The 27,121-nt window shown below is 41.1% G+C and overlaps 1 long non-coding RNA gene across 2 annotated transcripts; it reads left to right on the plus strand.

Annotated features, from left to right (window-relative positions):
* LOC125486721 lies at window positions 1-27,121 on the plus strand. 2 transcript variants are annotated; one of them, XR_007265357.1, is made up of 4 exons: window positions 1-394; window positions 4,167-4,443; window positions 7,286-7,583; window positions 27,035-27,121. It is a non-coding gene; the product is annotated as an uncharacterized LOC125486721 (long non-coding RNA). The 2 variants fall into 2 exon arrangements; XR_007265356.1 differs by lacking the exon at window positions 27,035-27,121 and adding an exon at window positions 12,190-13,088.

Raw genomic sequence — 27,121 nt, forward strand, 5'->3', positions numbered from 1 at the left:
ACAAGATCGGAATGGGGGAGTCTTAGTTGAAAGAAAGAGAAGAGAAAATGCAGAAAGAGGAAATGTGAAGTCTTTGAAAGGTAAACTTCAAGGTGGACATACAGAAAAAGAACAAGAAAGACATAATGGAAGATACATGCAGAGATTAACTGCACCAAAAGATCCAATTCCACAATGCTGGAAATTTTTTTTTCACGGCACAGCTGAGCAGAACTTGAGTGAAGAGTTGACCTTGCCATTTGTGGTGAGGTCAGTGATCTCTGATTATTTACATTCACTCCTTGAACAGGTAGAAGAAGATACGGGCCAGAAGCCTTACCTCTTCAAAACAAATAGTTCACACGTTTTCTTCCTTTTTTTTCTGTTTCAGACTGTGGAAGCATCAGACATTGAGGTAATTAAAATTTCTGCAGTGATTTCATTGTCAGTGAAGCAAAATTCTCAGCACTAAAGCCTGACTCACACCTTTTCCACACCCTGCCAGTATATCATACATGCTTAAAATTTTTGACCTGGTAAAAGCGTTAAGCTTATTTCAAGTACAAGTGATTTTGCAATTAAGTAACAAGAGCTCCCTGTCAATTAGATGCCAATGCCTGCCACTAGGTGCCACTCAGTAGAAATTGACACTGCCAGTCTCACGCAGTGAGTAACATTGACAGCAGTGTTTATGGAAAAATCCACAATCCCATCTGCCCTGTCCAGGGAGCCAAAGAGGCCTTCAGAGAGAAATAAAAAGGACTATAGCCCAGCAGTGCGGTGTCAGAAGCAGAAAGGAGCAGGCTTCCCCACCAGATGGTTACTCGTTCGGGTCTCAGTGCTGTCTCTCAAACCCAGCAGCCAGACTGGGATGTGTTCCATCAACTCTCAGCTGGTTACACAGCCTTCTGGATCAGAAACATTCCATCTTGAGTTGGGAAGACATGAACATTTCTTGCTTAATAAGCTAAGCTTCCTGTAGCCAGATGGCCGCAACAACCTGATTCATCTTGGCTCTTTCAGCTTTTATAAAGTTGCAGGAGCTTATACCCATTGCAGAAAGTGAATAGAATGGTATAAAGCTTTTTTTTTAAAAAGGATGTAATACTGATTAGATTTAGAACACAGCCCAGGGCTAATTCGTACTTAAGGGCAAGAATCCCTTTTTGTCTGTTTCTGATATTGTATTATCACTTTGAATCTTTCAACTAAAAGCAATGTGACACATGTGTAAGCAGTCTTCATAGTAAATTAGTGTACATACATGAATCACGCGTACACGAATGGTGTGCAATGTGTCTGTATTTTGAGTGCACGTGAATAAATAAGGCACATTTTGGTTTGTATGGACTCATGCAGCGTATGTGTGTATGTACATCATGGTTAGTATATGTGCCTTCTGCATGTGTGTTTGCTCAGAAACATGAGTGATTTGGAGCATCCGAGAGCTGTAAATTTTGAAGCCTTGGAGCATAAACTGTGAGATCAGATAGCTGAAAGCTGTACATCCACACATTAGGATTATTTGATTGCATCGGATCTTTGGCTGCATTATAAGTCTGTGATGTGTTCCCAGCCTGGATGTAGTTGGCTGCAGGAGGTTTACAGAATGGAAACTTACAGGAGAAGGGGTGCCACCGCAATTCTTCAAGGAGCTGCCACAAGGGAAGTTAATTTTGCTGGCAATAGGAATGTCAAAGGCAGCAAGTACACACAGCACGGCAATGCAATGGCAGTGCCCATGAGGAATGCAAGCTGTGCCTTCAATACACAGGCCAAAGGAGCCATGAACTGTTTACCACTGAAGGCTACCCTTCAGAAGACCAACATGCCCCACCTGCAACCTGGCAAACAATGAAGAAATTCTGTCAAGGCAGCACCACACATGAATTGATGGATTTTTAAAGTGTTCAGCACCTTCACAACCTGTTAGACTTCAAAGCTACTGGTAAAGCAATAAGACACCAGATTGGCTAGAATGTTCGCAGAGAGAAATAACTTGCATTTATGTAGCACCTTTCATAAGCCAGGATATCTCAAAACACTCCCTAAGTGTGCTTGCTGTTGCTATGGAGGGAATTGCGACAGCCAATATGCACACAGCAAGACCCCATCACAGCAGCAACATAAATGACCAGATTATCTGCTTTTACAGATTTTCTTTGAGGGCTAATAATAGCCAGGACACCAGGGAGAGCCCTCCTGCTTGCCTTTGAAAGAGTTTCATGTGGTCTTTTCTGTATGCTTATAGGGGCAGTCTATGAATTGCATGTGCATATGTTGCTTATGCGTATGGGGTGAAAATAAGATTGGCCTCAGACATATCTCATACTATCATAACTATAATATTACAATAACAACACTATTCACTCAGTTTTTCTTTCTTTTGTTCTTTTTTTTACAGTTGCAACCAGACCTGCTGAGTTTCTCCTGTTGCAAAGTTGGGTAGAGTACTTGTGTATTGGAAGGCAGGATGTTACAATTTGATGTTCATAAAATGATAGGAGGCAAAGAGTGCATGGCTCCTTTGAAAGATGACTTCTGTGCTTAGAGATTTTTTAAAAAGTCTATGGGCAGCTTGTGGGCTGCAGTTACGAAGAGAGCTCTTGAATTTGAAATATTTGTATCAAAGGCTCTATGGTTAGCAATTCAGGCAGCTGTTTTGTTTTGTTAGCAAGGCAACCAGTTTGAATATCAGCCAATTAATTTAAACCAGGCACTTACAGACTAAAAATCAATTACATTTAAATCTGATGGTTTTGACAACATAGGACCAATCCTATTGTAAGAAATTGATATGTCATCAAGGATATAAAAAGTTTGGAAATTTGGAAAATCGGGTGAAAGCAACTGCCATCCAATTGAGTTAACAACCATCAGCTCTAAAGAGAAAATCACTGACTCTCACAGAATTCTCTAAGCTCTCAGAGTAACTATCATCTAACTAAAGGTACAGCTGCACTCTTAGCTAATATTCCTGACACAAGAATTTGACGGAGAAAGGTGTTCCTGACTGAAGATCGGTAGAGAAGGCACAGAACATTTGGGAAGTTTTTTTTATTATTTTGGTTTATATAAGTGGGACTTGTATTTATTGGAACAGTGTACTATTAGAATTTTGTTTTATTCAGGAATAGTTAGTAGTTAAGGGGGAATTGTTCGGTTTGTTAACAGTTCAGTTAATTTGTTCACTGTTAGACAAATAAATTGTTACTTGTTGATTATAGAATGAGTAATGGAGTTCATTTCATTTAACTACTCCTCAACAACAGCTTGAGGGTGAGAAACAGGTTATACTACTTTTCACATGTCTTTTAACAGGTTATTTGGTGAGGTGAGCCTCCCTGGGTGTTTCATTTTTAGTTATCGGTGGTGGTGGGGGCGGGGGGAGGCGGTGGGGGGGGGGGGGGGGGGGGGGGTCGACCTCTGCTTTAAAGCACAACAGCACTTTCAGTTTCTAACATAACTACCATTGATACTGAAAATCAGAATTCTCTTGGCTGAGACTCTGCAAGCATTCTGCTCCCAAGGAACTCCCAAGGTTGAGAATCACCCTCTTTCAATGAGAACCTGATGCTTAGAAGTATATACAAGCCATTGAAGGCATTAAGGCAGGCTGAGATGGTGTGAATAAGGCATATGTGATCCTTTACAAATACAAGTGAAAAAGTACAAAAACAAGAAAGTTATGGAGAAACTTTATTCAATACCAGTTCAATAGAATTTTGTCTTCTTGCTATCATATTTGATGAAGAATGTGAAGGCTTTAATGAGGATGCAGATTTCCAAGGTAGATTTTCAGGATGAAGGATTGCAGTTACATGAAACATTGATGAAACTCCTCCCTAGCGAAGAAAGGGTTGAGAGCAGTTTTGGTGAAGTTGTTCAAAATCATGAGAAATTGGAGCTAGATAGGGAGAAACAGTTTCCATTGACAGAAGAGTCAAGAACCAGAGGAATCAATTTTAAGTGAATGGCTATCTTGGATCACAGAGTGTATCCAAGCAGTTCTTTTCGGATTCGGTTAAATGTGGTTAAGAGAAGGCTCGACAACAGCAATTTACTTAAATACTAACATTTATTGAGTAATAATAAAAGACGAGAAAAGAAAGGAACATTTATTAAGTAAATAAAAAGAAAAAAGAGGTTAAAAACAATAATAAGCCTCACGCCCTTCTGCCCGCCAGGGATCCCTCAATCGATGGCTGATCTAGAGGCTGAGGTTGTTCCTGGCACCATTCGCGATCCCGGTCTGAGGTCAAGTCCAGCGACTTAGAACGAAACTTTCTCTCTTCTACGGTGTAACAAACAGCCAGGCACAAAAAGCAACTACAGAAAAACATGTTGATTGTGCTGGCTTCAACAGGAACGCTCACAGGACTCATTCAAGGTCATGCTGCTGTCGAATATCATCAACAAGTTTAGCCCTTCAGCCCATTCTATGCAATGGCAAAAGAACTGAAGGTGAAACATTCTAATCTTTCTAACTGTGATTTAAGAAAGAAATCTTTTAACTGCAGGTGTGTGGTATCTGAAATGCACTACTTGTGAATGTTGTGAAGATGGATTTAATCACAGCTTTCAAAGAGAATTGGATTATTTTCAGAATAGAAACAAATTCAATGGCTATGGGAATAGGATGGGGTTCCCTTGCATAGAGCCAAATGGCCTATTTCTAAGTTGTAGTTATCCTATAGTCATAGGGAAGACATGGGGCCGCATCTTAGATGTTTTGACAAAATATCATTTTTGTTGATTTTGCCGAGGGTTTCTCTGTGCGAGACATTGTGAGTTTTCATAGAAATCATCATCATAGAATCCCTACAGTGTGGAAACAGGCCCTTCGGCCCGACGAGTCCACACCGACACTGAAAGCATCCCACCCAGACCCATTCCCCTAATCTACACATCCCTGGACGCTACAGGCAATTTAGCATGGCCAATCCACCTAGCCTGCACATCTTTGGACTGTGGGAGGAAACCGGAGCACCCGGAGGAAACTCACACAGACACGGGGAGAATGTGCAAACTCCACACAGACAGTTACCCAAGGGTGGAATCGAACCCAAGTCCCTGGCGCTGTGAGGCAGCAGTGCTAACCACTGAGCCACCATTTCATTAGCTACCTAACACACTCCCATGTCAACCCTCTCATATAATGTGAGCCCATTTATTCCGCTCACTGTAGCAGGAGAAACTCGCCACTGCCAGGATACCCTGGTTTGCCCTTGCATCCATAGTATTGTTGCCATCTTTAAAAGGCTGTTTTGTACTTGGTCAGGTGTTGGCAGTCCTGAGCTGCCCTACATGGTTGATACTTGCCCCAGACATGGCAGAGATGAGAAAGTTGGTGCTTTTGGAGAGGGACCGAGAGAACCTGCTGGAGGGGTGGTACAGAGAGAGCTGCCTTCTTCACTCAGGACCACGTGGGACTAGTTTAGTTTGGGATAATGGTCAGTGTGGATTGATTGGAATGAAGGGTCTGTTTCTGTGCTGTATGACTCTATGACCATCAGAGGAAGCTACAACAGCAGACCCTGCCAGTTTGTTCCAATGTTTCCACTCAGGTTAGTGGTCTTAGCCATTTGGAGAAGTGTAGGAAGGAAGTTAGTGACCTATACAGTACCATTAGGTCAAGTGCTATCATTTTAGCTCTGCTTCTGCACCTACCTCCCACCAAGGTTCATGCTGTACCACTCTCACTATTGCATGCATCATCTTCCTTCACTCACTGTCACCTACTCCAACCCTCCACACTACTATCCCTGAATGGCCTCTTCTCTGCCTACTCACTTACTTGAGCCACTTCAGCACGTTTTCCCACTTGCATCAGCATTAGCAACTGTGTCAATCTATTCAATCCCACATTCACTCTCAGTGCAGGTGAAAATGGCAGAAAGTGCCAAGACAGATAGTAGAATAACTAACATTCAGCTCCTCACCTTCGACAAGGAGAGGATCCTGATCCTAACCACTCTGGGTGGTTGATTGACTGTAACAAGTCCCTGGACTGATGTTGGAGGCTGCCCTTGAAAGAGTAAGCCAGGAATTCCTGACTGAAGGGTTTCTCCCTTGACTTGACGGAGGACAACTCCTCTTCAACTTTCAATGTGGCTATTTAGTTATAGCACATGCAGTGGGTTTGTCATGTAAGCTTCTCGCACTTGGTGCAGGTGTGAGGTTGACACAGCACATTGCTGTACAGCAACATGTCCGCTCCCTTGACTGGACACTGCTGACAACCATGTTCAGCTGTCTGGCTTTGTGTCTTGCACTAAAAGGCAAGACAAGACAGAAGTACTGTGAGTCTGGTTACTCTGGCTGAGGGGGCAAAGTGCAAAAAAGTAAGGCACGGCAAGGATGCTGGGAGAATCCAGATAAGCTCAAAATGTGTAAAGTGCTAATAGAGCAGCTCCAAGTTGCAACCTGGTCCAGTCCACAAACTGGGCACCTGTGCACACAATGTCCGTGCATCAGGAATTTCTCAGCATTTGAGTCTGTGTAAAGGAGAGTACGAGAGACCAGGATGAGGTTTCATTTTGCTGCATTTTTGAGATCATTAAAGTGACATTTAAGTAGCTTGACACCATTACAGGAGAAAGATGCCTATATGGTTGGCACGCATTTAGTTTATTACAGATACACTCCCTCAACCATCAACACATTATGACTTCAGTGACACTCTGCAACAGCTTGCCAAGGCTTCTCAACACTTCCCAAACCTGCATTCTCCACCTGAAAGAATAAGAGCAGCAAGCATAGGGAAAGACCACCATTTCCTTTTACTCTCCATATCATACATTGGCCAGATATGAAAACTATCACCATTCCTTTATCACTATTGCAACTCCCTGCCTAACAGCAAAGTGGGAACATCTTCATCACTCCAACTGCAGCAGTTTACCATTGCAATGGAAATTTCGGATGGGTATTAAATTCTGACCTTGCCATATCCTAAGGGCAACTAAGGACAGCCAGCAATACCCATATCCCATGAGCGAATAAAAAAAAACCCATGTTGCCTTTTGTGGGAAATTTACCAAATCTGTACTTCAGGAAATCCGTACTATTCAGCAGCTAATGAAACCCTGCACGGTTTGTTAGGCAGAAAGTTCATGCAGTGTATACTTTTGTATATGTTGTGGATTAGGCATGTATTTATATGTGTGTTTATATATATTCATATATAAATATACACACTTGTATATAGATACACACATGACTATATATTTTATATGTATTCCTATCTGTGATAGAGAATTATTTTGCTATCTGCTGCCTTTCTAACTCTCCATCACACCTCTAGGGAGGCCAATCTGAAGTGAAACCCTGAAGCACAAGCCTCCTGGGATAGGTCTCAGCTGGGCCTGAACCAAGTAAGGTCCACAAACCCCAGATGTGGCAGGATCAGCACCAAACTTGACAGCTGCACTTCACAGTGGTATTGAACCCAAGGAATCAATGGTCAATAATCTGAAGCACTTCACCCGAAACACAGGGAAGATAAGAAAAGCTGGAGCTTCTGATTGAAGTCAGGGGCCCTGGAAAAGTGTTACCTCAAAATTTGGAGCCTCCAGGAGCAAGTTGAAGATCACCACATAGTTGTGAGCAGAATCATTTTATATATCATTAAATAATGTTGTGATCCGCGATAATGATTATCAAACGCATTTCTTTCACAGCAGTGAAGTAGGAACAAATCAGAATACAAAGAATTAAACCTCCTGTATGAGAGATAAAACACTGACTAGATGCCAAGACATCCAAATGCTCAAAGCACCCTTGAGAAAAGCTGGGTTAAAGTTTTAGGCCCTTCCTTGGGCAAATTTACTCAAATGCTACCAAACCTTTACCCACAGGGACCCCATATCAGGACTTCAGAATGTTCATGACCCCTCTCAATGAAAGCTGTAAGAGTGAAGTAGTGGGGTTATGGGTGTAGGAGCCTGAAATGGGAGAACAGCTATTACATCTCCGCAGCTATCGTGGTCACCAAACTGGTGGTCACAAAATTTCAACTCACGATCCCACTTCAGGTCCCAACTCCCACTTTGGGAAGCCTTAATCAACACCATAACCTCATTTTCCCCTCAAAGGTGCTAACTGGCTTGCTGTGTGTTTGGAAGAAATTACAATTTTCATTCAGATGTTTACATTTCAGATTTCTTCTTCCCTTTGTATTTGCAGTAGAAGGCATTTTGTTTGAGATCAGGGTTTCTGCTTATGCAGAACTGGCGGTAAAAACATTGATGGGGGAATATTTCACAATGGTCATCAAAAAACATAGCCTAGGGTTTCGGTCTTGAAGCTGATTCTGGTGCAGTACTGAGACCGACATGGTAATCAACATGTTGGAAATTTTAAGCATTTAGACACCAATAAATGAGGTGGATGTGTATGTTTATGTGTGTAGCTATGTATGTGCATCCATGTCTGTGTGTGTGTCTCTATGTGTGTGTATGCGTGTGTGTTTATATATGTGTGTGTCTATGTGCACAAGTGAGCAGTGGAGATTAGAGTAAGCAAAAACATTCATTTGTTGTACTGGAAGAACACAGCAAGCCAGGAAGCATCTGGAGGAAAGAAGAAGTCAACATTTTGGAAATTACCCTTCTTCAGGACTACAGAAGGGTAAAATGCTGACTTCTCCTTTCCTCCAGATGCTGCCTGGCTTGCTGTGTTCTTCCAGCCCCTGGTTGTCTACCTTGGATTCCAGCATCTGCAGTTTTTTTTTGTCTCTAACATTTGTCATGCTGTTTTGTTTAAACATTTTCGCTATTGGAGTATGCACGTGTCCAGAGTGCTGGCAGTTGTCCTAATTTTTTTTGTGGATATTATTCTTCCCCCTTGTTTATACTGCTTCATTCAGTGATAGTGACTAATTAAACACAAATATGAGCCACAAGCATGATCTTCTGGCTAGTCCAGCATATCATGAACTTGTGGAAGATGCATCCAACTTCTCCAATCTCACCATTTCCATGATACCTCTTTGAGCTCCCTTCCACACCATATTCACTCAACTGTCATTCCTAGTATCTATGCCAAGTGACATGCTAAATAGTTCACTTCTTTCAGGCACTTTTTGTCTACTCTAAAAACCAAATTCATCAACCCTCTCTTCAAAGACCTTTTGCCATCCTTTTCATTCTCATTCACATTTTAGCTCTTATAATGTCCTCAACTATGTTGTCACCTTCCCACTCCTAAACCTTCCTGTTCAAATTTGTCTAGTCAACTTCCTGAAATTGTCATAACACTGCTATTCACATTGTCTAAATTTGGAATGATTGTTCTGACCAAAAGCACAGTGCTTTGTTCTTCCATGCCCCATCTTTCTGTAAGACTAGCTCAGTTGTTCAAGCTGGTTTCTTTCACACTGGCTTCCTTCTTTTGCCCAGATTGCTGTGACTGCGCCAGCATGTTCCCATTCCCACATAACTAGACATAATCAGTGCATTCCCTGCTTATTTCCCCTTGGTTTCACTTTTACCTCTCTTCCTGTATTTCTAAAGGACATATCCTTCCCTCTTTCATTCTTCATTTAGTTGCTGCCCTTCTGTGCCATGTTCTGACTTGGGCACATTAATGCCAATCTTCCCCTTGTGCCAAGATTCTGCCTGCTTCATAAACTATCAAATTGCTGTAAAGGGGTTAAATAACATCAATGAGATAAGTTCTGCCCATCAGAAAATAAATGACTGTTTCTCAATATTGTGTAGCAATGATGTGTATTTCCTTTTAATTATAACCTGAGGTCTTACCAAAATATCTCATTTCTTCAGATGTAATGTAACTAGCTGTTAGGTATTATGAGATACTGTTTATCAAGATTGAGCATCTTTTCCCACTTGGTATCAATAACTCTGACTATACAAATAAGAAGGATTGGTGGCTGTAAATCTACCCAAGACATCCCAGATGGTTCAGTGGACATGACCACAACAGACACAATGCTGGCAGAGCTGATATTTGAAAACATGGCAGATTTGATTCTCAAAGAAGCAGTAGCTGCAATTATAGAGTTCAATATGTACTAAATTGGGAGAGACTGACTCTGTGAGCTGTGGAGGGGGAAGAAGAGGAGTGCTGAAGGCTGAAAAGTACCTATCTAAAATGGTCAGGAACAATAAGGTACCTAAGGGATGATAACTGCAGCTGGGACTTGGAGGGAAATGGAGGGAAGAATGCTGGGAGAGAGGATGGGACTGAAGCTTTAACAAGTTACCCAAAATTTTGTCAGTGGAAGGCACTCCTTGAAAGTATTGTGGAAGCAACTTCTGAAAAAGTATTGGATCTGCCCAGTCATAGAGTCATAGAATCATACAGCATGGAAACAGACCCTTCAGTCCAACTAGTCCATGCTGACCATGTTGCCAAACTAAACTAGTCTCGCCTGCCTGTGCTTGGCCCATATCTCTCCAAATCTTTCCTATTCAAGATCTTATCCAAATGTGTTTTAAACTTTGTAATTATACCTGCATCCACCACTTCCTCTGACAGTTCATCTCACACATGAACCACTCTCTGTGTATAAGTTCCCCCTAGTTCTTTTTAAATCTTTCCCCTCTCACCTTAAAAATGTGCCCCTTTGTTTTGAACTCCCCCACCATAGGGAAAAGGCCCTTGTCATTCACTTTATCTCTGCCCCTCATGACTTTACAAATCTCAATAAGATCACCCCCTCAACCTCCTACGCTCCAGTGAAAAAATTCCCAGTCTTTCCGGTCTTTTCTTTTATTTCAAACACTCCATTCCCGACAATATGCTGGTAATTTTTTCTGAACTCTCTCCAGCTTAATAATATCCTGCCAATAACAGGGCAATCAGAACTGCACATGGTACTCCAAAAGAGGCCTCACCAATGTCCTATACAACCTCAACATGATGTTCCAACTCTTATATTGAAAGGTCTGAGCAAGGAAGGTAAGCATGCTAAGAAGACTTCTTAACTATCCTGTATACCTATGACGCAAATTTCAAAGAATTGTTTACCTGTGCCCCTAGGTCTCTCTGTTCTATAACACTACCCAGGGCCCTACCATTAATTGTGTAAGTCCTGTCTTTGTTTGCATTACCAAAATGCAAAGATTACAGGGCTATTAAGAAAAGGCTGTATTGTGGGATTAATTGAATAACTCTTTTAGAAAGCCAGCATAATGGTGTTGAATGGCCTCCTTCTGTGATGCTTGAAGATTTTATGAACGTTCTCTTATTTTCTGCTCACTTTGATAATGAAAAAGGTAGCTAGACTATTTTTCTTCTGCAGTAATGGCAGACAGAATAAGAGAATGTGATCCTGAAAAAGCCCTGTGCAAATCCTGGAATCCCCTGCAATGATAACAGAATTTGAGTTATTTAATCATCATAAACCAGTGACCCCGATAACAGCCTCTCTCATATTTCACAGTGAGAGACGATAAAATTAATAATAAAGATATAAAGTAAAAGATTTTATGATGGCGGTTACGACTGTGTGTCAATTTATTCCTTACTGTTATTTTCATAGAGACCTAACTTATAAGAAGTGTGACATGATGCAAAACCATAAACTAGTGGCAAGGATCCTTGCTGAAATACCAAGCACACAGGGTGGACTGACTGTAATATTACAATCAGCTTTTCTGTCAGATGAACTTCTTCAAAACTGGCAGAAAAACTACCATGAACCTGGATTTATTAAATATATTAATACTGAATGAAGTCAGTAGGGATATTTTATTTTTAGTGCTTTATAAATTCTTTTACATTAATTGATATTGTTTATTTGTTAAAAGCAAGCACATCTAATATTCACAGTTGTAAAGTCACCATAATCCTTCTCTTTCATTAGAGAAAGAGAGACACAACCAGTGTTGGTTTAAAGATCATCACACCTCAGTTGAGGAGGAGACTCCTTCATGGTAACCTCAGACAGTGTGGGAATTGAACTCATGCTGTTTGCATCACAAGCCAGCCATCCAGGCAAATGAGCTAACTGATCCCCTCCTGTTTGTACTCTAGGTAGGAGAAGGGAAAGATTTACTCTGTGTTGTAGTATTTCGAAATAAAGTGAAGATTCCTGAATATTACTTGGGTAAATTGTGACTGTGCAATTGTATAAAATCAATGTTAGTAAACCATTAATTTCATGGACATCAATGAGCAGAAGAGCACTCTTGTCTATTTCACACTATTGCACAAAAGTCAACATCTATCTTACTTTTCCAGAGAACACGTAAATATATAAAGAAGAAATTCCTTTGAGGGAAGATTTTCAGAGTTCACATTGCAATTGCAGGAATCTTGCCCATGGATCACAGATGTTTGGAAATCAGCCACATACTGTCCTTTCAGCATGGCACAATGACCTCCAAAAATCAGCCTGTCTATATTTCACTGGATTTATTGAAAAGTGAAAGAACTTACACTGATACAATGCTTTTAGTGATCTCAGAACATTTAAAAGCACTCTCCAGCCAATTAAGTACCTTTGAAGTTTACTGTTGTAATAAAAGAAACTCCTGAAAAACAAAGGTTGGTAGCTTTGTTTTCAGCTGTCGAGGTCCTCAGCTTTCAAATTCCATCTTTAAACCTCCCTGCCGCCCTACCTGCCTTCTTTTCTTCATTTAGGATGCTCCTTAAAACTTTACCTTTTTTGACAAAACTTTTAGCCATCACCTTACGGGGCTCAGTGACAAATTCTGCTTTCTTACAGCTTCCATGAATTGCCTTGAGACTGTTTGTTACATTAAAGGCACTATACCAATCCAAGTTGTCATTGTTGCTTGTGGAGTGGAGTGACTGCCTGTTGTAGAGCCCATCTGATCATTATCCTGTTTGTTTGTTTCTGTCAAGCAGATTTTACAATTGACAGGCAATGGGGCTTGGTCCATTTTCTGGGAAGGGTATTCAGTTTGTTCAAAATAATCCCATGGAGGCAACATTCCTTAGATCACTTGACACAACACAGAAACAATGGATAACCTTCCAGAGCTGTCCAGATTCACTATCTGACCAGTCATTAAGCAGTAAATTGGGGTATGCTTTGTGTATGTTCACTGGGATATTGCAGCTTATAGTAGCAAAGTTACTGATAGCCTAGCACCACATGCCCAACACTTGAACTTTACATTTTAAATTTTCTGACCTTTAGAATTTTTTTAAAAATTTACCTATTTGAGTGATTAGATTCATAAAAACAATAATGTTTCTTATGCTTATTGTCAGATCCCTATTTTAAAAATACGGCAGCCTTCTGAAGTTTCTTGTTTGATCTGAAAAATCACGATGAATTAACCCTCTCCTCACTAAAACTCATGTGACTGTCTATTTCCTTTTTGATGGTTATAGATTCTGCTTCCACTGCAGTCTTTGGAGGACATTACATGTCACAGCAACTGCTCAAGTTAAAAATTAATCTGTTCAGGCATGAATTCTTTGCAACATTAAGTTAATGCTATTTAATACCAAATGTTAGAAACTATTTTTTAATCGAAATCTCTCAGTTTGTCAGTCAGCCAAGAAGGATGTGTCAGCAAACACAATCAAAAAACAGTGTTGTCAGGAACATTTTCTGATCAACAAGAATTATCCTATTATTTAGAATTGTGCAAAATAATTAATTTTTTTAAAAAAAACTTGAATTTGTACCTGTAAGTTGAGAGATAGTTTAATGTTAGATTGGATACCAGAGACCGGAATGGGTCATAGTCAAATTTCTCTTATGATTACTTTTTGATAAAATTTGTTGAGAAAATAAGTATCTTACAAAACTTTTGCTATTAATATGTTTTTTGGTTAACACATTTTTTCTTTAAGTAAGCCAAATGTCTAAAGTTGCCACAGTTCGAATGAAAACTTGTAATGTCAAACCATTTTTTTGTTCTGCAATCATGCTGCATATTAATGACCAATAAAGAAGGACAGAGTCCAAATGTAACTTTACAGCAGCTGGTGTTGTGTGGAACAGACAAGCTTTTTAGTATAATCACGAGGGATTGGTGCAGGGTTAGTAACTATCCCCTCAACTGTTCATCTTGAAAGAAGGAATGTTGAGATCCCAGCTAGGATCTCTGTTCTTTGCTTTTACTCATCCATAGAAATTCACAGAGTATCTCTAATTCCTCCTGTCAGTGACAGCAGAGAGAATTTACACACACTTTCATCTTCATTGGCCTCAGTCCAAAACCATTACCCTCTCAGGAGCAGTTAGGATCAGTTTGATTGGGTAAACAGTGTCTCATTTTCTCCCTGGGGGCAGACAATTCCCATCCTGAAAACTCAAGCAATGACCACAACGATTGGCTTTTTACGGCTATCTATCTATCAGGGAGATGCCGACTGCCAAACTCTCTCCGCGGGCCTCCTTACCAAGTTCAGGCCCAGCTGAGGCCTATCCCAGAAGGCTGCACTGCACCTTGAGTCGCCTTCCCCAGAGTCAGCAATGATCAGGTGCTGGATAGGCAGGAGACACTGAAGTAATTCTCTATCACCTCGTATCGCACACACACAAATACACATAGACTGCTTAACAGACTTTACATTACACAGTCCCTCATTAGTGTGATGGGTAATGGGTGCATCTTAATGAGAGAATGTGTAATATCAAAACAGCTGATCTTTTACTAACGACAAACAGAATGGCTGTCATTTCAAGGGTAAGAAAAAGATGTCACTATATCTGACCAACCTTTAACCCTGGAGAAGAGTTGGAGACCTTTATAATTTTCTATCTTGACACCAAGTGTGTGAGGTCATTATTTAAGCATATTTGTGAAATCACCACAATGCACTTCAAAACAAAAGAATAAGTAATAGGCATATCTTTTTAAAGTGCAATTTATTTATATATTAATTTGGTAATAATGATAAAAGCAGAGATAAAACACTAGCGTATTTATTTTTTGTTATTCGCTGATTCTTTCTGCTACACTGAGGGCACTATTTGATACTGAAGTTCCAACACCTCTCAGGGACACGAACCATGTTGGAAGTGGAACAGTGCTTAGTGTTGATCAGCTGTTTAACCAGGGGCGGCATCATGGCCAACACAAGTCCAATACATAACCAACACACACGCACACACACGCGCGCACACACACACACACACACAACCAGCACACACATACACACAACCAACACACACACACACTTTTTCCAATAGGATCAGGAGCATAAATCCTCAGTGACTTTTATCTCCAGGCTGTAAAGTTTCTAACTCCTAGGTGTCCTGGTCAACACATACTTCCCAATTAGTATCATTGAGAAGAAAATAAATGATCTGGTCATTATAATGTCGTTGTTTGTCATTCCTTGCTGTGCACAATTAGTTACCTTATTTTCTACAATGCAGCAGAGACTGCCATTCAAACGTATACTTCAAGTACTTTGGGATGTCCTAAGGTTGTGGAATAAGCTAGGTAAACACAATGTCTTTCATTGCAATTGCAGGGATGTTAGCCATATGGAAGTATACACAAGTCAGCTTCCTCTGAAGATAAGTGTGAGAGAATTGGGCTGAATAAAATCAGAAACAAGGAGAACAACCTGGATATGAGGTCAGCTAAGACAGGCATTTTTAAAGGGTTTTAACTGATAAAAATATGATAAATGTTCAGAAAATTACTGCAAATTATTTAATAGTTGCAGAAATGGATATGCCATATCCGCTGAGATATTAATCCTCCGGAGCCTGTTCTCAACTGCTCCTGGCTAGAGCCAGCTAAGCGGTTTGATTAGTTCCGCATCAATCTTGTGGACAATGACCACTGATTATTAACAAAAACTTTAATTAGGATGAATGGTTTGATTGCTCCGACCTTGTGCAATTCTTTGTCATTTGTGTTTTTGAAAGGCTATTTGCTGGCTTGTGGGCATTGCAATAAAATGTTATTTATTCTAATACACTCAACACACGCTGCTTTGTGAATAGGAGTTGACCTCTCGTCAAGCAACATTTAACTCTCTAAGCAACGAACTTTTGGGAGCCATTTAAAAGGACAGTGCACGCAATGTTTAGTTGTTTCATTGCAATTCAAGCTTCCTAGATGACTCAATGTGTGAATTCACCAGGTGTTACTAAACCATGCCAATGATAGTTTTTTTTGTTCACTTGTAGGACATGGGCATCACTGGCTGGTCAGCATGTATTGTTTATCCCTAGTTGCCTTTGAGAAGGCAGTGGTGAGCTGCCTTCTTGAGCTGCTGCAGTCCCTGTGTTGTAGGTAAATCTGCAATGCCATTATGGAGGGAATTCCAGGATTTTGATCAGTAACACTGAAGGAATGGTGATATATTTCCAAGTCAGGGTAAAGAGTAGCTTGAAGAGGACCTTGCAGGTGGTGTTGTTCCCATGGATCTACTGCCCTTCTCCTGTTAGGTGAAAGTAGCTGTGAGTTTGTAAAGTGCTATCTTAAGATTTTTGGCGAATTTCTACAGTGCATCTTGTAGATGGTACACATTGCTGCAACTGAGCATTGGTGTCATCAATATCTTGAGCTCAGTTATCAGTCGGTGTAGAATTTGTCAAGCAGTATCTATATACTTAATTTACAGAGAGGAAACTGCTGACCAGTGATCTTGTTATTAAAGTGTCATGCAAAACAAATTTGAGTTTATTTTCAAAGCCATCTAGACTTGCATAGCTGAAAAACTAGGAATGTTAGTAGAGAAGAAAAAAGGGGTGTTTGAAGCATTAAATGGATTCAATACGATAAGCACAGAGAAATCATTTCCTATGGTAGTGTAAATGAAGAATGAAAGGATATTACCTCAAAATTTCACTGAAGCTGTTTAAGATAGAAATCAGGAAGTTCTTTTCCAAGCAAAGGGTCTTATAAATCTGTTATTCTTTCCAGTAAAAAGTTCTGGGTTTTGGGAGACAATGGAATTTCTGTGATTGAGAGATATTTTTGTTAGGGAAGGTTTAATTGATATGGAGCTGGGATGAATAGGTGGAACTGAGCTGTCAATCAACCATGATTGGCTGAAATGCCAGAGCAAGCTCAAGGGCTGAATGGCCTATTCCTGATAATTTAGTGTCATGATAAAGACATGCGTCTCAATTCCATTCCGTTCCTCAGCTCTCAATAGGTTCCATAACTTTGATAACATTAGTGAAAGGTCATGTATTTTTGATTTGATGGGTAATTGTTTTGAGAGGCCTCGCAGTGTATTGAATAGTGTCCCTGTCTTGGAGCCTGAGGCTTCATGTTCATGTTCCACTCAAGGACATGACTGTCAAGGAAGGTTCATCCATAATGTAGCCAAACTGTTTGAGTTCCAAACAGTGGCAAGTAATTACAGTAAAATGGGCAACATCTATCACCTTCAGAATTGAAGCTTTCTTTTAACCTGGCCTCTTTTTTATTCATTCATGGAGTGTAGATTTTGCAGTTTCAGCCAGCATTTATTGCTCATCCTTAGTGCCCTTGAGAAGGTGGCGAGGACCTGCCTTCTAAGTCGTTGCAGTGTATTAGGTGCCAATGTCCCCCTCCACTGACAACATTTTCCGCTTAACTGAACTCGTCCTTACCCTTAACAACTTCTCCTTCAACTCCTCCCACTTCCTACAGACTAAGGGGGTGGCCATGGGAACCCGCATGGACACAAGCTATGCCTGCCTCTTCGTAGGATACGTGGAACAATCCCTCTTCCGCAGCTACACTGGCACCATTCCCCACCTCTTCCTCCGCTACATTGATGACTTTATCGGTGCTCCCACAAGGAGCTTAAACAGTTCATCGACTTTACTAACACCTTCCACCCCAACCTCAAGTTCAGCTGGACCATCTCTGATACCTCTCTCTCCTTCCTGGACCTCTCTGTCTCCATCTCGTGACCACCTCGAAACTGATATCTATTTCTAGCCCACCGACTCCCACAGCTACCTAGTCTATACCTCCTCTCGCCCACCTTCCTGCAAGAATGTGATCCCCTACTCCCAATTCCTTTGCCTCCGCCACATCTGCTCCCAAGATGAGGCATTCCACTCCCGAACATCCCGTATTTCAAGGACCGCAACTTCCCCCCTTCAGTGGTCGTCAAAAACGCCCTCGACTGCATCTCTTGCGTTTCCCGCACCTCTGCCCTCACATCCCCTCCCCGCAATAAAAACAAAAACAGAATCCCCCTTGTCCTCACATATCACCCCATTAACCTCCGGATTCAATGCATCATTCTCCGCCACTTCCGCCACCTGCAATCTGACCGCACTACGAAGGATATAATTCCTTCCCAACCCTTATCTGCCTTCTGTAGGGACTGCTGTCTCCACGACTCCCTTGTCCGCTCCACACTTCCCACTAGCCCCACCACCCTATGGCATTTTTCCCTGCAACTGCAGGAGGTGCTACACCTGCCCCTACTCCTCCCCCCTCACCTCCATCCCAGGCCCCAAAAAAATCTTTCACATCAGACAGATGTTCACCTGCAAATCCGCTAATGTGGTCTATTGCATCTGCTGCTCCTGATGTGACCTCCTCTACATTGGTGAGACCAAGCGGAGGCTGGGAAACCACATTGTGGAACACCTGCACTCAGTTCGTGACAAACGACAACACCTTCCAATCGCGAACCACTTCAACTCCCCCCTCCTATTCTCTGAATGACATGTCCATCCTGGGCCTCCTCCAGTGTCACATCGACGCCACCCGGAAACTGGAGGAACAGCACCTCACATTCTGCCTTGGGAGCCTACAACCCAATGGTCTCAATGTGGGCTTTACTAGCTTCAAAATCTCCCCACCCCTGGCCTCATCCCGTGACCAAACCTCCCTCTCATCCCCGCCTCCTTGACCTGTCCATCTTCTCTCCCACCTATCCGCTCCTCCCACCTCACTGACCAATCCCCACCATTGCCTACCTGCACTCACATATCGCCATCCCACCTACCTTCCACAGTCTGACCCCCAATCTCTCTATATATTTCAGAGCCTGCTTTCCCCTCCCCCATTTCTGAAGAAGAGTCCCAACCCGAAACGTCAGTTTTCCTGCTCCTCTGATGCTGCCTGGCCTGCTGTGTTCCTCCAGCTCCACACTGTGTTATCTCATACTCCAGCATCAGCAGTTCTTATGATCCCCTTTACAACAGTAACTTTTGTTTAGAAGAGCTTCACTGATTGTGAAATATTTTGAGGCATCCTGGCATTGTGAAAGGCATTATACAAATGCAAGTCTTTCAGTAGAGTTTATTGTATTAGACTTAAAATCTACTGTCCTTATATTACTTATCAAATGAGATGAGCTGACTGAGCACAGATCTAGGAATGAATGAACCTGGATCTTTACTCATCAATGTGGTTTAGTTCTTCACTGTCGAAGTCTAAGCTCTCTAATGTATACGTGTCAGTTCTGTTCATAACAGATTAACTAATTATTATTGCAGTTTAGTGTATGGAGTAGTTTCTTTATCAATCATTTCATTGTAATTGTGGATCTTGGTCCCAATGATCTAGAAGCTGTCTTTTTTCACTTAGCTATTCTTGTAGAACTGAGCAACCCACAAGTTTAACAATCTCCTGGCCTCAGTATCCTGTATTTTACTGCTGCTTTTGCTTGTAGTTAGCCCTGCCAGGAGATCTACTGTCATGGTGTGTCACACTCAGCTGTCTGGCCTCATCCTCACACATCCAACGTCACTTGCCTGAAACTGCTCTGTGGCATCCGTCATCCAACTGCACTTCAATTGATTTTCCCTCCACTTTGTCCTCAAGAAGAGATCTCTGTAACTTTTCAGCTCTGATCAAATAGCAAAAGTAGTGTATGAAAGGTTCTTGGAGGACTTCTTCGGTGGCTTCTAGGTATTGCAGCAGCCTGGCGTGAAGATCTAGTCCCAGAATGGAGATCTCATCCTTGCTTCTTCAGTGGTTTCCGGGTCGTCCAATGGCCCAGCATGGAGATCTAGTCCCGGTATAGAGGTCTCGTATTATTGTGGTTTGGCAGGGTGGTCTTAGCCCAACATGGAGGTCTCGGCCCAGCCTAACCCTGCATGGTAGTTTTGGCTTGGTTTTCTAGCAAACCCCAAACTCAGGAGTCATTAATTGAACTGTGATGAAATTTTTATCTTTTTTTCATTATTTATGACTTCTATCATTAATTTAGGCACCATGATATGGCGACCTATAAACTTTTCACTGTAATATTTTGTAAAAATACATGTGACAATAAATTGTTATTCTATTCTATCCTGTAAGTACTGACATCTGTTTTCTGAATGTCCCTTTCCAGAGTGTATTTCGGATTAGCCGTACTTTATCCATTACATACTTGTTTTGATCTGATCCTATTCCCTTTAATGGAATGGTAAACTCATATCAGAGATTGTATATATATAAGCAAATAAACATCTGAAAATTTAACCTGCAGTTAACAATAAAAATTAAAATGAATAAAACAAATTGGTAAAAGTTTTGCAAAACTAAACAACCAAATAAAAAAAACAAAACTGCGAGACAGATACCAAGATTTATGAGTTATCTTTTCTAATAAATGCCTTAGGAATGTGATGCGGTAATTTTAACTCTGCGTGATTGCAAAAAATTGGTGAATCAGCCATTACACTTCATTTCCTGGTTTCAAGTTCATTGCCGTCAGCTCAGGAGAGATGTCTGGCAGACATCTGAGTCAATACTGAGCTGATAACTTCAGATTCATTGGTTGAGTTATCAAGTTGGTGTTATTTCTATTTAAATTTTGGAATTTTGCGTTTCACTGGAAATGAGGAATTAAAGGAAACTGTGCAAGACTTGCTGCCTGCAACTCTGTTGTTTATTTTTGAAGTTCTTCGGTTTGGACAATATAAATAGGCCAGTGACCAATATTTAATGTCGTTTTACATTTTACACTCAAATTCAGAATTGCCATGATAAGTCTTACGGCTGCCTCTTCCTAAGCGCCTTTGAGTTCTTGTCCTCAAACTGCATCGTTATTAAATGGATGCTACAAATAATGCCTCATGTTATTGACCTGCTTATTCTGTTCAAATCTCAAAATTTCAGCAATGGAGAAGAATTGCAGCCAGCAATTCTTATAATGATTTACACAATTTCCTTTAACTCAAAGTTCGAAACAAGTGCAAAATTCAGTCACAAAGAAATTCCAATTTGATGATTGACACAATTGGCATAAAGTTGCTAACTCAAGAACATTACTCATAATTCAATCAGCAGCAACACATGCTGTTGTCTGTGAAAAATTGTTCCCAGACAGAACTGATTCTTAGCTAGAGGGCAAATGAATTTTCTGATAGGAAACAGAATCATTTTTGATACAGTAGTGAAAATCAAAGCAATTTACATTCAGGCAGCGATTAGCATGTTACAATCAGTGATCCCACCTGGTCTGTGAACAGAGGAAAGACCACTTTGGTAAATGGACCTGCAGGCACTGAATGTGTCTTTGCTATGCAGTGCTTTAGAAGTTAGGGCACATGCTTAAAGAAAAATTGAAAGCAGTTGTGACAATGCAAGTGATAGGTACATTCAAAATATTGATCCTTAGAGCACTCAGATATAGCAGGTGTCTGAAATGTAAAAGGATTGTGCATTCTTAAAACCGATCTGCACTTGCCTTGCAGTTTGAAATATAAAACACCAAATTGATTTGCTTTTTTACATTTACAGTGTAGTTCAGTTGTAGCACTCTCATCTCTGAGTCAAAAAGGTTTGGGTTCAGTTTCCACTCTGGTGCACCTTATCCAGACTGACAGTTCAGTGTAGCAGTGATGGAGAATTGCTCAGTTGGACACACTGTCTTTCAGTTCCGATTTAAACTATGACTGCATTTGCTGCCTGAGGGTGACATAAAATACTATGGTCCTGTTCAAAGATGAGCCATGAGTGCCCCCGGTTTCCTGACAACAAGCATCACAAAAGCAGAATTATCTCATTGTTGTTTGTGATACCTTGCTGTGTGCAAAATTGGTTGCCATGTTTTCTATTTTGTAGTGACTCCATTTCAAAACTGTTTAGTGGAATGTGAAGGATTTTCAGATGTCCTGAGGTCATAAGACACGCTATACAAATGAAACTATTTATTTTTAACCTTCTCCTTGTCACTATTCAATTATTGGTATTACCATCACGCAACACCTACATGTGATATTTTCCCAGATGACCATTTCAGGTTTCTTGTGGTTTTTGCCACCTCTATTAGTATGTGGGACTGGGTGAGGGTTTTTGAAACAGTTTACAGGCACCAATCCTCCTTTATCTAGGGTCTATCTAATGATTATTGGTAGAAGATACACCACCCATAGAGTATCTATAGGAGAAGCACTGTTCTTGGATAACAAGAAGGTTTATTGCATGATAAGAATAAGTGCAACTATACTTGGTCCGGCATAGTTATTTGGACTTTAGGGCATTGGACCAGATACATCTGCTTTCTCTGATAGCTAGAGTAGAAATCTTTTCCTCCACCAACAGACTATATGTGACATGAGTAGAATGGCTGGAGCTAATGTAAGATGAACATTATCCATTACCATTACCTTATCCAACACAATACATCAGTAACCTGCTCATCGGTGCTCTATTTGGGTTTAATCAAAATTATTTTGGGTGGCATGGTGGCTCAGTGGTTAGCACTGCTGCCTCACAGCACCAGGGACCCGTGTTTGATTCCACCCTCAGGCGACTGTCTGTGTGGAGTTTGCACATTTTCCCTGTGTCTGCGTGCGTTTCCTCCGGGTGCTCTGGTTTCCTTCCACGGTCCAAAGATATGCAGGCTAGGTGGATTGGTCATGCAAAATTGCCCTTAGTGTTCAGGGATGTTTAGCTTCGGTGGCTTATGGGGGGATGGGTCTAGCTGGGATTCTCCAAGGGTCAGTGTAGACTTGTTAGGCCGAAGGGCCTGTTTCCACACTTTTGGGATTCTATGATTTAAACTTTATCACCTCTTTGATTCAGAAGCATATCCAAACCAGTCATATTATCCTCACAGTTTGAAGAGAAGGACAGATGTTGGTAATCTGCATGAGAAACTCACTTGCAAACACGTCAAAGACTCTCCATCATCTATGAGGATCATGTCAGGCACATGTTGGAATATCCATCATCCATTTGGATGGGTGTAGCCGCATCAACTTACAAGTAGCTCAACACCATCCAAGGCAGAACAATTTGCTTGGTTGGTGACCCCACCACTTCACTCACTGTTGATTTCCTCCACCCGATGTGCTGTGCAAACTAAAGGATGCTGCACAGTATTTCATTGAGGGTTATTTTGACCACAACTGCCTCCTCTCAAGAAAAAACAAAGGCAGGAAAGTTCCCTTCTCAGGTCACACAGCACCTGACATATATCAATATTCCTCCATCATTGCTGGGTCAGAGTTCTGAAACTCCTTGTCTTAATCCATATCGGAAAGAACATGTCAATAAGGGCTGCAGGATTTCACCTCTTAATGCAACCAGAAATGGTGAATTAACACAGTATTGAAGGTTAACCTCCATGTGGTAGGTCCTATTAAAAAGTTAACAGTTGCTGCCTTGGACACTAGTTAAATGGCAAGATATTAGATTATGGTCAGTGATCATGACTCTACCCTAAAATCAATCTGTACCCCGATGAGAGAAAGAAGAAAACTGAATAATGAGGGAGGACTGGAAATAGAAAATAAGATGGTATTTGGCATAGAATGGCTGCTACTGAGTGGTAATACAATACTAAATAATTGAAGAAGTATGCTGACTGTTTGAAAAATAGTTAAATACGTCCATCTGATAAATAGGCACAAAAGGTGCATTGTCAATGTGCATTCCCACCTTGCAGTTCTTGGTGAGGCCAATGACATTTACCCAAGTTCAGAATTAACACGGTGTCTAAATGAATGAGTACTAATGAAAGCTGATCCAGTCTTTCCCAGCTGAAAGGGCAATGCTGGAAATCAGGAGGCTCTCACAGAGAAAGCCCAATACTGAGCTTAGTGTCAATTGAAGCTAATTGCAGGTTTTATTAAACCTGTGCCTCAAGCTTCTCTTATATTGAAATTCAATGTTAGTGTAAATAATAATGGAAAGAACTGTGGATGCTGGAAATCAGGAACATAAACAGAAATTGCTGGAAAAGTTCAGCAGGTCTGGCAGCATCTGTGGAGAGAAATCAGAGTTAATGTTTCAGGTCCAGTGACCCTTCCTCAGAATTGATGGTAGCTAGGAAAATGTTGGTTATTATGCAGAAAATAGAGTGGGGAGAAGGGCTGAGGAGTGAACGAAATGTGGAGATAGAGCCCAAAGAGAGAGACAGAAAAAGGAGTGGATGACACCAGGCTAGGTGTATAGCTGTTAATGGGGGATGTTGGTGCCTAAAAATGGGTTGTGTGTACAGTGTTAGTGCTGTCACCTTGCTCCATCCAGGATGTTGATCTTCTTGACTTTTGTGCCTGCATCCACCCAGATTCCACTACGTTGCTAATGGCATCCTTGTAAGGAAAGAAATAAAACATTTGTACGTGTGTGGTACCCTTTACTTTTGAACTTCCAAAAGCACTTCATTTCACACAGATATTAAAGCACTTATGGATTACAGGTGTGGCAGTAAATGTGTGCACAGCAAGCAATTGCAGTAAATGATCAAAAAATCTGTTCAAGTGATGTTGGTCAAAGAGTTAATAATGGCCAGATTACCAAGAAAATCATCCTGCTCATTTCAAATAGTGACACAAAATCTTTGGGCTCGATTTTACAATGGTTGGGTGGGGAGTGGGGGGTGTATTCCACACACGCAAGCATACGCGCACACATACGCGCGCGCACACACACACACACACGTGCACACACTGCTCCCACTCATTAAAAAGTTGGTCATTGACTTTTTACCCAAGAATCCTGCTACCCCACAGCAACATTATGCAGAGAGCAGCCTTAATTGTTTCAGAGTCGGATTGAGTGGTGGACACTGCTAAGGCTAAGGGTAATTCTCAAGGAAGACATGCTAGACCTTAAAGGTAAGGCTGCAATTTTGGATGGGCTGGCTTTGCAAACCTCAGTGAGGCAGGCTGAGAATGGGAGCCTGGGCTTCAGAAAAGGCTGCCTGATACCTTCTCTGCCCACTCTAATGTGGGAGATGGGTCAGATGTGAGTGGGAAGGTGATGGGATGACTACTTGCTTCATTTTATGAGCACAAAAAGATCTTAATAGAGGTGACAAAACAAATGGTCAAACAGGCAGTTGAGAAGCATAGAAAATGAGCAGGGGTAGGTCATTGTGCCCATTGAACCTGCTCCACCATTCTACATGATAATAGTTCATCCCCTATCTCAAAATTCATACTCAAAATTCTCTCTGTCCTTTGAACCTTTAGCCTCGAAAAATGTACCTATTTCTCGCTTAAATACTTTAAGTGTCTTGACTTCCACAAACTTCCATGGTAAAGAATTCCACAGGTTCACCATCCTCTGAGAAAAGATATTTCTCCTCAACTCAATCCAAAATGGCCTACCAGGCATCCAGAGACTGTGACCTCTTTTCGGTATTGCCAGGCAAGAGAAACGTCATCCCTGTATCCAGTCTTGTTAGAATTTTATATATATCAACAAGGTCCCTCGCATTCTTCCAAATTCCAATGAAAACAGGCCCAATTCACCCATTCTGTCCAAATATGGCAAACCTGGCATCCTAGGAATCAGTCTGGTGAGCATTCAATGCTCCTTTTCTGTGGCAATGTATACTTTCTTTGGTAACAAGACCAAAACTGCACGCAATACTCCAGGTTGTAAGGACCAGCTTGGAGGGAACAGGGAAATAAAAAAGGCAAATAAAAATAAAAAGATGTTGGTCAGGCCTCTTCTACAGTACTGTGTCCAGTTCTGGTCTCCCTGTTGTAGGAAGGATATTATTAAGCTGGAGAGGGCTCCAAAAACATCTCCCGGGATGTTACCAGGAATGGAGGGTTTGAGAGGCTGAATAGGTTAGGACTTTTTTCACTGGAGGTTACGCGGTCGAGAAGTGACCTTATAGAGGTTTACAAAATCATGAGGGGTACACATAAGGGAAATGGCAGGTGTCTTTTCCCTAGGGTGAGGGATTTCAAGACTAGAAGGCGTATTTTTAAGGTGAGAGGAAAATGATTTAGAAAAGTCATGAGGGGCAAATCTTTTACACAGAGAATGGTTCGTGTGTGGAATGAACTTCAAGAGGAAGTGGTCGACGCAAGTCCAGTTACAACTTTTAAAAGATATTTAGATAACTACATCAATATAGAACATAGAACATAGAACATTACAGCGCAGTACAGGCCCTTCGGCCCTCGATGTTGCACCAACCTGTGAAACCAATCTGAAGCCCATCTAACCTATACTATTCCATTATCATCCATATGTTCAATATGAAATGTTTGGTGGGATATGGACCAAGCACAGGCAGGTGGGACTAGTTTAGTTTGGGATTATAGTCAACACGGACTGATTGCACCGAAGGGTCTGTTTCTGTGCTGTAACATTCTGTGACTCTATGACTCTATGGCAGTGATGTTTAGGAAGTAGATTCCAAAGCTTAAGCCTGGGGCACCTAAACTTGACCATCAATTGCGCAGCAAAGAAACCCTGTGTGTACAGGAGATCAGAATTGGAGGAGTACAGAGATCTTGAAAGACTGTAGGGCTAGAAGAGATTATAAAGAAACAATGTGGCAAACACAGGGGAAGGATTTTAAAGCAAGAAAGAAAATTTTGAAATGAAAGCATTGCTGGATCAGAAGTCTGAGAACCCCAGGGGACCAAAGAAACTAATAGCATTCTTGTTTCTTCTGCTTCTCACTTGTTCATTGGAGAAGATCAGTAATATTAACCTGCTGGTGTACTTAGCCCTGCACCTAATTCTCCATAGCCTGTAACATCACAGTATTGATCTGAACTGAAGGGAGACCATTTTCCAAAGTAAAATTTGAATTCTCAGTTATTACCTAAAAGCAATCTCATGTTTTCATGTTTTAAACTGCATTTTTGTTAATGCTGAAGAATTAAACAAAAGATGACCAACTATTTAACATTTATTTCATAAACTCCTATTCTTTAAACCTTTTCAAACTATCTACTGTTTTAATTTCTAAACAAGAGTTTGCCTTTCCTTTCCAGGGCCTCAAGGAGTCTGTCTCTTCTGAACCAAAACCAAAGAATGCAATAGGTCTTCACTCTGACTTTCCTCAACATCCCAGATTGACA

This window comes from Rhincodon typus, chromosome 32, assembly GCF_021869965.1.
Source record: "Rhincodon typus isolate 14 chromosome 32, sRhiTyp1.1, whole genome shotgun sequence".
In the NCBI taxonomy this organism is placed as follows: Eukaryota; Metazoa; Chordata; class Chondrichthyes; order Orectolobiformes; family Rhincodontidae; genus Rhincodon; species Rhincodon typus.